Source organism: Drosophila virilis, chromosome 2 (genome assembly GCF_030788295.1).
Source record: "Drosophila virilis strain 15010-1051.87 chromosome 2, Dvir_AGI_RSII-ME, whole genome shotgun sequence".
Taxonomy (NCBI): Eukaryota; Metazoa; Arthropoda; class Insecta; order Diptera; family Drosophilidae; genus Drosophila; species Drosophila virilis.
In genome coordinates, this window is record NC_091544.1 from 15,740,867 (window position 1) to 15,753,238 (window position 12,372).

General features: G+C 36.3%; 1 protein-coding gene across 2 annotated transcripts in view; it reads right to left on the reverse strand.

Moving 5' to 3' along the window:
• Positions 1–12,372, reverse strand: part of Gyc88E (Guanylyl cyclase at 88E) — a 56,364-nt gene that overhangs the window by 38,453 nt on the left and 5,539 nt on the right. For both annotated transcript variants that reach the window (XM_032434609.2, XM_032434611.2), the window contains exon 2: positions 6,665–6,728. The gene's annotated coding sequence lies outside the window, so the exon portion shown is untranslated. The remainder of the gene's footprint in view (positions 1–6,664; positions 6,729–12,372) is intronic.

Here is a 12,372-nt window from a genome sequence, read left to right on the forward strand (position 1 = left end):
CAAGCTGCAGTTTAGGTTCAGATGTTGGCAACAAATTAACTCAAATAAGTTTTGGCTTAAAATCTTAAAATAGTTTTGCTAGAATATTCTGAACTCTTCTTGCATATATTAAAAACGTTCATAATCGGGGATTAGTTTGTAAGAGTATTAAAAAGTCCCTGTGGCAATGATTTGTTCGTCTTTGCGGTTTTTGTGTGTACTTTTTGTTTTGCGCCTGTTGCTGACGGCATTCGGGACAGCTTAAGATTTATATTTTGGCCAGAAACTTTTGACCATAGCAAGTTTGGCCATCAAATGCACGTGCTTGAGAATTGTCCAAAACTGACTAATTATGATGGGCGTATGGGCGTGCCGGTTGCTTGACATGCCTGTCACATATGCCAGAACAAAAATGTTGCCTGCTTTTAGGAGCGCGATTCCGCTCAAAGGATTTAATTGCTTGATATTGTTAAATTGGAAACAATACAAAATAAAATGCAGTCATCCAGTGAATTTTGCATGGGTCACTGAGTTTCGATTCACTTTGCGAATTAAATATAATTAGAGTGCCAAAAAGCGCACCAACTTGAAACGAAATCATCATCGTACCCAATCTGAATATTTACAAAATGATTGATGCATGTCAAAGGGCAAAAGCCGAAATGTCTGGCAAACGAACCCTGTCTAAGAACCCTCAATTAAAAGACCTTAATCGAAACAAAGACACAATAGCTGCTTCGAGGATATTTCAATTGACGAGCGTTTTGTTAGTGGGGGCAGATACACTTGACTTGTCTGCAATAGAAATTCTATTCTATTTATTTGAACGATGATTCAGCTTTAATTATGGCTCTGGGCTGGCATTGTAAACATTTCATTTATGCGGGGCGGGTTAAGTGTTTTTTATTGAAGGTTAAATTAAAGTTAATGATACAACGGCGATGCTGTTAAGCGATTTCTTGACTAAATGGGTTGAGTTCCTGAGAGAAACAGCTTAGGTTTCAATTCAGGGAATCCGTCTTCACAATGAACGTAAAATACCTAGCTGCTTGACTGTTTGCTTTAGCTTTGTGTTCATGTAAACTTAAAAGCTGTTTCCGTGTACTGCACTGAGCGAAATGCTTCCTTCAATTTCACTTATGTGTGCAATATATCTTCATAGATTATTCCAGCTTCCCGTTAAATCGACCGGGACGAGACAACCTTCTTGGCTAAGGGATATTGTCTTGTTTTTGTCCGCATGGAATATAAATGATAAATTAAAGAATGTTGCTATTAAAACAATTCTTCTTGATAAGTTCAATAGCATCTATTTTGAGCTATTCTAATGAAAAAGATTACATTGACAATTGCCTGTATTTTTATTCTGTGAGATCAAAAATATCTATTTTGCGCTAGCTTTTATAAAAAGATTTAACTGAACATTTCTTTGAGTGTATTACTTTCTGTAATACTTACAGAGCTTGCCAACACTTCAGGCCAAAGTCAGTAATCTGCATTTTAAATTCAAACTTACTTAGATGCAGCTGTACTTAGTTGCTGGGGCTTATAATCTGCACAAAGTGTTTTATTTCATTAAACTGTCTGCTCTGTCTGGGCTGGTTTGTAGTTCACTTGAGTCTGTCAAAATTAATTTGTATTGCAGCATTGCAACAGCTGTGTTGGCAGCAGCTATGAAACAGGAGTTTGTTGGGTCTTGAAGCTTAGTTAGCCACCCAAGCCCGGATTTAGCAACCTTTTGAAGTAAACAAACTTAGAAACTTAGATTTACTGGCACAACGGCAAATAGAAGCAATGGCAAGCGACACCGCATCATCTGTAGCGCACCTGTAGCTTGCCGTAAGTTGAAAAATTCCATTAACTTAAATAAGTCACAGAAAGTTTTAAACGTGGTCTGCATTGCATTTTTCTGGCAGCTCAGCAAGTGGCTGAAAGCTTTTTACAGTATTCTGGATAATGAGAAAAGAAACAACAACGGAACTCATTGAAAATGGGTTACATGAAAATGCATGCAACAGGCAGAAGAAAGCACCTGCAAATATATATTCTTGATCAGATCGACGAGCAAAATGAGTTTAATAATTGTTCGATATTTCGTTCCATTTTTAAAAATATCGATAAGTATCGATTTTGCGACATGGTCTTAAGCACACTCGTAGTTTATGAGATCTATATAGATTATTTCCAATAAACTAATTGTTAAAGGTTGACTCTTCGCCTTGGTATATAGATTCTTTGTTGTGCCCCGAGTGTTATCTAAGCATAGGACTATAATCATCGTAAATTCGTCAATAACTCATTCCACGTACATAGCGTGGAGCATAGGGCTTGACTATATTTGCTTTATTTTGGCCTAGATTGATTTGCCAAAAGCTGATTAATGTGCGAGGCAGTAAAAAGATGTGTTGTGAGTGATTAACAACAACAAATGTAGCTTGGGTTCAAGCACTCGGCCAACTTTTTCGGCCATCTATCTAACGCACAATATTTAACATCTGGTCAAGACATTAACTACTGGTTAATTTATGCGCAAGTCCAAAGGCTATGCGGCTTTCGCTGTCACTGCTGCCAAATCTGCATGAAACGAAGGTCAACTTTCGACAGTTTTTTTGGGCCAAGCCAAAGCTGCAGAAAGGCTCACCGAACCGGAAGTGATTGCCATCAAGACGCCATAAAAAAGGCATTGGGAAACGCGCCATTTTGTTTGCCACTTTGCAGAAAAGTCTGACTTATGCCACTTGAATTATGCACGAGCTACTCAAATAGCATTTGCCTGTTTAATAGTTCTTTGTGGGCTTAAATATACTTTAAGTCCGCATTTTTCCGACTACTGTGGGAAATACGAAGAAAAGTTGTTGCAGAAACTTGCAAGGACTTCGAATATAAACAAAGTTAAATACTATTTAAAAGCACATGCAACGGTTTGTTTTTTGCCTGGGGAATTACAGGAATTCTGCCCCTTCATACTTTGCCATCAAGTGACCTGGTAAATAATAAATGTTATAAGATATTTGAGTGCTATATTCAATTGTTTAACAATTCGGAAAATTAATTAACCAGCTTTTAATTAAATATTCGCTTACCATTTAAACGACAATTTGTGTAAGTGCCAGAAACACACATTGCCATAGCAAATATTACAATTAGCTCACATTTAATATAATTTAAATTTGTGTACATTTTTTTTACATTTGTCAGCCTAAGGCTGACAAAAGGGTAAATTTGAGTAAATTGTATTTTTCAACGGCTAATTTGAAATGGAAACTTTAATTGCATTGCGCATTTATTAATGTGGTTTTGTATTTAACATATTACATTTGTATAGCCTTAAAATAACAATAAATACATGCTATGCTGTCTTGGTTATTTTGACAATACAAATTCCATGCTAAAGGATTACGAAGATATATGTCTGTTCTGGCTTGTGGCACTATTTCACTCTCTTTTTCTCTTAAAGAAAATAATGCACAATGGCAGCCAATTTGCATGCGCCTTTAAATTACACTCTAAACAAGAAAGAATAAACTTCGGCCAGTTGCCGAAGACTCAATACCCTAAAAATTTTTGTTTTAGTCAGGCCTAAAAAAAAAAAACAATATCCAACTTAAGACAATATAATATTCGCAATTGGTAAACATTTTTGAAACAAAGATTTTTAAATTGAGACAAAAACTAAACTTGAGCGCAGTTAAAAACAATTTTTAAGCTCAAAGAAAATATCTCACGAAATCTGTGTAACTTGTATCTCTGTGTTATTCACGATCCAAAGCATGATACAAGATTGTTTTTAATTGAAGATAACTTTTTAAATAATATATTTTTTTTACTGTTAACCAATTTAAATTGTTTGCATATTTTTGTCAACTGACAGCAATTTAAGATCTGTCCGTAGAAGCTTCAAACTTAAGTCGAATTGAGAGGATGCGTTTATTTATTTGAGGTTATGCAACTTCCTAGTAAATGCAATATGCTGGCAAAAAAAAACATATTTGTTATTACCAAAATGTGTTACTCGTTCGACAAGTCCAATCTGTCATGTTCCATGCTTCATCATGAATTTTCCGTTTAGGCGAGCGTAAAAATTGAAAATCAATTCGGTGGCAGGCGCAGCATGTGAAATGTGCAAGAGATAGGCAAATGTGCACAAGAGTGTGAGCGAGTGAGAAGGGGAGACAGACTAATGCGGAGCTAGTGGGAGACAGTGGGAGACAGTGGAGTGGTGCGAACTATATTGAAAGAGAAATATGGTAGGCTGTTTGTACGCATACTAACACAAACACACACACACACACACAAACACAGACACACTTCTTCTGTTCGCTATCGCGGATATTTCATAACCTCAAAATATTCTGTGCGGTTCTTGCGGTTTAGCCTCTCCATTGAAGCACGCATAGATATGAGAATTGAAAGGGAAAGATTTATGTGGCAAAATGATTTATGCAACTGTTGGGGGCGGCTAACTGCAACTTAACAGTTTACGGCTAAATGCATTAATTATGCAACTAATTTAATTACTGAGCCAAGAGGCAAGAGTTTGCATGCCGTTAAATAACTGACATAATTGAATTAGCATTTTAATTATTCGCAGACAAAACAAGGTTAAATGTCAGCGAAAATTCTGAGAAGGACACCATTTAAAGCTAAAGTCGAACTAAGCGTTAAAGAGCCAAATCCTGCACGTTACTTTTTAGGCATGGTCTAAATCTTATAGCCTTAATTAAAATTTAAAGGGCACCAACTATTTTATCTATTATATATTGGCTACAGATATACAGAAATAATTATGAGTTTACCAAATGTATTTTGTTTAATTATGTATTTAGTGCTCATATGCAAGAGTTCGCCTTAGTTATACTTTTGTACGAATGAAAGGTTCATTATAGCAATTATTTTTGTACACTAAAACACAATATTTGATAGAGCGAGAGTTTCGCTCACAATGAGAGTCCAAATTGGATAATTGAGCTCATGCTGAGGTTCTGTGGAACTTCTGCGTCTGTTTGTTGTCTTTAAAGGCGACTATTTTATCATGTACTTAAAGCTTTTTATATCTGGCTGAACCCAAAATCTCATAGTCAACTGTCAATGACTGTGTATATGGGTCAAAAGCAACAAGATGGCGACCCTCCTACATGACAAACACAAACACAAACACGCACCCACACACACACACACACACAGATACACACATGTTGGTTTATTTATGCTACGTTTAAGCGTATTTATTTGTATTGAGGCGACTATTGTATAGCATTCAGACTGTCCTCTGATGTCTGATGTCCTTTGTTGTTGTGCTCAACATTTTGCTTGACAGACAAGCCGTGGTTAGCATCCATCGACCGTATGTTAATGAACAGTAAGCCGCAAGAGCTGAAAGGAAATGAATGACTTCAAAGTCGACAGCATTCACAATGAGACAAATCATATTTGGGGAGTATGCACAAATTGGCCAAGTAAACAAATAACAATGAGGCGCAAACTAATGGGCAGACAAATACAACTTATCTTGTTTGCAATAACCAGCTATTCTAGCGAAAGTTATGAGTCAGGCGCAGTCTTTTATTAAATACGGTGAAATGTTTTACAAATGTGAATAATGGACCATATGAAGTACATACGTGTAAGTAAATCGCTCGAGGCAAACAAGACTTAATCACAGGAAATCGATTCATTCGCTGAATATTATTTGTTAAAAGGGTTTTTAGGTTCCAAGTGACAAAGGGACAATAACTTAGGTCCAAGCACCAGTATTAACAGTCGATTTTGTCGTTTGCCAAGCGTAAACAATCTTGAGAGTATATTGAAATAAATAGAATTCATATAAATAGGCTTCAATATAAGTTGAGGAAACAGTGAGCTGCTTGAAAAAAAAAGAGTCAAACTTTTTAATGTGGAGTGTAAAACCATCTGCTTCCAGGAGCCACAGAAACCTCTAAAACTTTTCTGCACCCGCTCGCATGAGTAGCCGAATGAGTTTATACAAAAGTGCTGCAGAATCCGAAAGCACACACAGAGAGCAGCCAACTCTTTCATAAGACACACATACAGACTTTATTTGTACTTTCTTCGATTGCGGCTGTCTATTTGCATATGGGTTCTACCCGATTAAATATATCAAACACACACGAAGACACAGAAGAAGGATTTAGCTGCAGCACCCTAAAAGTATGCGTTAACTTTTCGAAAAGTCATAAAATATTTGGCTGTCTTTTGGCCTACGGGCTTATTGTGTGGTTGGAATATCAATAAAACTGTCAAAGTTGAGACAACCTGGCAACCGTTTATATTGCAATGCTTTGGGATTTCGACTCCTTGGCATTTGCTGCGGTAGACATTTTTGAAATTTTATTTCCTACCAACAAAGTGTGGTTCCAATTGCAAATTTCGAATACCCAACGCAGAGGCGAGGAATCAATTTATATCTTTCTCTCTTGTTTAGTTGTTTTACCTTTTTTTAATAAAAAGTTAATTTCTCATATCTCGCAAAGAGTTAAGAACTTGAGCAGCAATTGCCATTTTACACAATTCCGAGTAATAGCACAGCCTCTGTTAAGAAAACCACAAAAAAAGAAAATGGCTCGACTAGTGATTCCCTGTACTCGAAACCAAAGAGATAAGCTGAACTAACTTAACATATGTACTTATTAATATACAATATATATAAATACTTATATGTACTTACCCAAGAATTAGCATACACATGCACGAAGTAAACAATCCTTCACGTATACAGAGAGCGGGTAAGACTAAGCGTAGGAGAAAGAAAGAATATTAAAATGAGAGAGAGATAAAGCATTAAAACCTGTAATGCTTACTTTAATTTATGAGAATCGCAATCAAGGGTGGTATTTAAATATGTTTTTTTAATTAAAGAAAGTTCTGCACAACTTTAATAATAACATATCTCATTTCATGATTGGGTTTTATATCTACTGTTATGGCCTTCTTACCTATAGTTCAACAAAACAGGGTATAATCATTTTAAGTATTTTTCAACAGTAACAAAACTACTGGCAAAATAAATAGGAAAGCACACAAGTTTAAATTATCGCTTGACTGCAATTAAAACGAAAATTCCACGAAAATCTAATAAAATTGCTAGCTGCGAAATGTGTCAGACAATATAAGTATTCGCCAGCTAAAGTTTGGTTAAATGGCTATTGAGGCGGTCTTTAAATTTGCAGCTTATACTATTCGCTTTCATTCTGGCCCACAATTTTCCCTGTTGCCCAATTTAAAATTCAATTTGTGCATCTGCTTTTATTTATTTTGCTTTATATTTGTATTAAAATAAATTTGCGGATTTGATTTGTCGGCTGTTCAGTTTTAAGTTGAGCATTGAGACTTGATTTGAAGGAGCACATTTTTCATATGTTGTTTACACAGGCGTTTATTTATTTTGTCCCAGTGAGAATTTGTTTGACAAGAGATGAAACCAAGTTTTAGTGATATGTTTGTTTAATAGAAAGATCGCGAATGGGCCACAATCATTTTTTGTAATAAATATATATTTTTCTAAGCAATAAATAACTTCATCGTTGTTTCTATTCCCACCAAAAAAAAAATCGGTTCTACAAGCTTTCATATTTTTTTATCATATCGTTTTATTTTGTTTCTAAACCTGTTTTATTAGCAGCAGCTTGCAGTGATGCATCTGCCTTTTAAGCTGCCCAACTTAAACGGTTAGTTAATTATTTGTTTATTTTTTTTTAGAAGCTAACTTAGTTAATAAGCACAATAATTTAGTTAGCTAACCTAGCCAGTCCTTTCAAATGTCACCTGCTTTCATCACGGACTCGACTCATGAATGTGCACTTTATTTTTATGATAAATTAAGTATGCATGGCTCACGCAACAAATTCTGGACGGCACACACGACGTATGCGTAATGTCGCAGCAAAGCATAAGCGGCTTTGCGCCTCTGTCTCTATGTCGCATACAAAAACACATCTTCATATGTGCAGAGGCGATTTACTTTCACGCTGACAGTTGGCATTAAAATGAACGCCATAAATATTATAAGCAGCTTCCAGCATCTATGTTTGCCGCTTTCCGTTGTCGTCTGTTTCTCACACTGTGTGACAGACAGCAGCTTAGGGCATATTTGGTTTTTGTTATGCCCTATACTTAAGACTATCATAATGTTGGGCATATGTATGTTATCATATGGAAAAAACGAGTTGATAGGCCGCGAATTCTCTGTCAAACTATAAAGTAGATCTATGAGAGTTCTACCAGTTATGCAAAGTCATCTAAGCCATAAGCTATTTTGCAGGGTATCTTCTGATCCTTTTCTCTTCTTCTTGTAGTTGCTGTGCTGTCATTTTTAAATATGTTGCCCTGGGCACTCGATATTATTTTGTTTACTGGCGAGTTTTGTTAGGGTTAGCGTCGTTAGCGCTCTCTTATTTCATTTATTGTTTTTCATTTTTATTTTGCGGCTTTGAAGCATAACATATGTTACATCGTTATCCCTTTTATTTATTTTTTTTGCTGCCCGGAGCATGTTTTGACCCGGGCTCTAATTTTCGTTTGATTTATAAAATTTTGAAAGCTGAAACTTCAGATGATAGACATTAAACAAGACTTTAAGCCCATAGCTTGATATGTTTGTTCGCTAATGCGATTGTTAGTCATATTTTTTTTTTACAAATGAATATTACGTTCAATATGTCTTCATTAAAATGGACTCTCCACTCTTTCAGATGTTCTGTTAAGTTAAAGTTAACTTTACATCAATTTCTTCACATGCTACAGGCATTCGAACTAGGATTAGGTGAGGGCAATAATCTCTTTAAGCGGCGTATCTTCATTAAACAGGCGACCGCAGTTTTAATTCCAGCCGAGTTTTAGCAGCTGCTCACAGCTAATTGATGTGTTGCAATTTGCCTAAATTTTAGTTTGGGCTAAACTAAAATGCTTGTCAAAGTCGCCTTGTCACATTTGCTTAGCATTTGTGGCTACATTTGTATACTCCGTACTCATTAATATGGAAAAAGGGTATAGCAAACAGTCATAAACAACTTCAATTCCTGATGGAAACCGAAACTGAGTTCGGCAACTTACATATTCCATAATAATGTAATGTAGATCAAATTAAAAAATGCAAATGTTTAACTTCGGAACTAGGAAAAAATTATATAAATACTTTTGTTAAATGTGCGTCTTTAAATGTTAGCAACTTAACGAAAATGTGTAAAAATACATTTATTGACTTTTTGGATATTTAGGCTAATTTGGGTGCAGAGCATTGCCATATCGACTAGGCCACTCTGTATGGACTTTTTTTGTTGGTTGTTTTATTTTGAAAATGCCTGGGAATTTAGTGAAAACAGAATTGTGAAAACCGCATGGTTAAATTTTGACAAAAGCTTTAGTCACATGTGGCTCTGGCGGCTTTCCTGCCCATTGTTGCAATTGTTTTGTTTGTCTATGTGGTTATTTTCTATGAGACTGTGCACAAATATTTTACTTAGTAAATCTGAGAGACGTGAAAATAAACTCGCAACGCTTCTGTTTATAAATCTGTTTCTTTTATTTGCACTTTGCCACATCAACTTGAATTAAAACCAAAGCAGGGCAAAAACTAAACACGCAGCTGCCATAAAATGGCTGAGTGTGTATGTGTGTGGCACTGCATACGGGTATTTGTGTGTGTTTGTCACATAAGGCAGACCCTTTTACGAGCTTCAATGCTCGCTGGGATATTGCTCAATGTGCTGTGTCCAGTTCGCAGTTCCCTATGCGCCTTCTCTTTTATTTCCTTTTACTGTCAACGGTGATTAGTTTGCATTAGTTTGTGTCTCTCCTCTTAATGCGTGAGCGTGTGTTAGTGTCTGCGTGTGTATGTGTTTGTACGCGCTATTTAAACATTTTATTTGGCAAAAGGACCAAGCACAGCAAATGAAAAATTTAAATCAAGTCAAGCCGCTTAAATGGCCTTGATGCACTTTTTGTTATTTTGGGTCGGGCTTACACGGGATTTGGGCTTATTATCTTTGTCCCGGGCAGAGCTTCCGGCAAGATTTCACTTGAATGTGGAAGTAAATCAATGAAACAGCCGGCACTTGACAGCTCTTTAAGTGAATATTTGTTAAGAATCCACAGCTATGATTTCAGATTTGATTGCTTCAGAGTTCAAGCGAAAGTCAAATTTAATGTCGCGCCAATTACTCATAATTGAAATTATACAACTAATTAGCATACGGAGCGTAAAGTAAATTTTTAAAGACAGGCGCTGCTTTAGTGTCAACGCTGATGATGATAAATTTAACAAGCGCTGGGTTAACTTTTGGGCTTAGCATTAATTATAGCCTCTTAGCTTAAATAAAGTGTATTCGCGTGTCTGTGAGCCCGAGCAGGCACGCATCTTCATTAAAAACATACACGCTGCAAATTAATGAACGTTAAACGTGCCAAAAAGTCGAGCAAACAGCCGTCCTGTCCCACTCACCCCCAACGCACATTGGCAATAAAAGGCGCTCAGACACGTGAGGCAAATGCATATGAGTTCTTAGCGCTTAAACAAGTCTCGCTATTAACGTGACAGTCGGACTGACAGACAGTTGGACAGTGAGATCTGCAGTTATTCAGTTTACGCTCTCATCTCAGTCTATTAATATTTTGTGTGTTTAACTACTACGTTAACGTAATATTGGGCGCACGCTGAGTATGCTTTATATATTATACGTAACCCTTTAATTGAATTCGATAGTGTTCAACATTTACTAAAGCACTGTGGCTACTTGGCGTATACGTCACATAAGCACTGTGGCCACGCGGCGTATACGTACTTTTTGGCAAGCGCTGCGTATGCGCAATATTTTTTATATATGGTCCCTAAAATTGAATTTATTCTTACTTTGTTTGCTCAGCTTTTAAAATTGTTTACATTGTCAAGACTTGTCGCCGTATTTTTAGCAACTTTTAATAGCTATTCACGAGCCCAGAGTGCGGCTGGTCTGAGCAAAACTTTGTCCTAACTCTTTGCTTGCGCTGCCATCCGCTATTTTGACACTTGTTTGGACTGCCAATTAAAGTTTTTGTCAAGATGGGACACAAAATTTGCTTTGCTAATTTACTGAGCTAATAGAGAAACAACAGGCACGTGGAATATGTTTCCAAAAGTAATATATAAAAGAAAAACAAAACAATTATGGTGAGCTGAGTAAGTTTGTTGTATTAGGTTTTAGTGTAATTTTCGTCCATCTAATAAGAGCTTAGATAAAGGGTCCGGCGACGTTCTTTAACTCGTCAGTTTATGGTCTGAATCAACAAGTTCTTCTTATTTGGCAACGGTGTTTCTAAAAATTACCTATAATCCCCGGGAAGGATAGCACAAAGTTTGTTCTAACAAAAGAGGTCCCTGGCAGACTTAAACTCAACGTATATGCTGTGCCGCATAACGCAATCGCTTTCATTTCCGTTTTGGATTAGGCCTGTGCCAACAGCCTTGGCAATTTCATTACGTGCGAGTGATTGGCTTTCGTCTCGAAGTGTGCCCGCGCCTGCAAGGATATGAGCGAGTAACAGGTGTGCTGTCGGCGAGGATAATAAACGTCAAAAGGAAATGGCTAAGAGGGCAACGCACAGCGTGCCAACAAGGTGAAAATGTTGGCTAGCGTGCAGAAAGTTTTGCCTTAGCACCTAGGTAATCTGAAGCTGATGCTGATCCGAAACCCTAAGCAGCTTCCTCTACTCGATTGCCTTTTAATTATACGCAAGCTGATTATGCAAATGGTCGTCTTGCATGCGTAAACATGTGAAATATGATATCGATCGGGTGGGGCCAACCAACTAATAGACTCGCCCAAAAACAACAATCCACACAAGTACAAGCGCCTGCTGCCAGGCATCCACACACACACTCAAATAAATAGTGACAGCTACCAAAAATGCCAGCTCAAAGGCAAAAGCCTATGAAATTTTCATGATATGAGCTCGAAAAGCGCCATTGATTAAACAGTTTGCGCCAAAAACGTTGTGTGCTTTTAAAAACGCAATAACTATTAATCATTCAATTTTAACAAAATAATATAGATTTTATAAAAATGAGATATTTACAGAATAAAATAATTATATAGTTTAATCTGATATAATTCCACAAATTAAGTTTGTTAAATTTTTAATTATTTTTAAATAAATAAAATGTATAAATAGACAAAATTGGTGGCTTAAACATTATTATTTATAATTATAAGTAGTATATAAAAGTTCACATTGTCACTTTATTTTTTTGCAAATTCTTAGACTATATTTTCTTTTAGTTCAGGCTGTCTAGGTATGTTGCATTCAAATCAATTTGATTCGTATTTCAAGCAAAATATAATGATAATGATTACTTGGACAACTTTATATTGGCCTATTTATTGAATCGCCCTCGCATGCAGA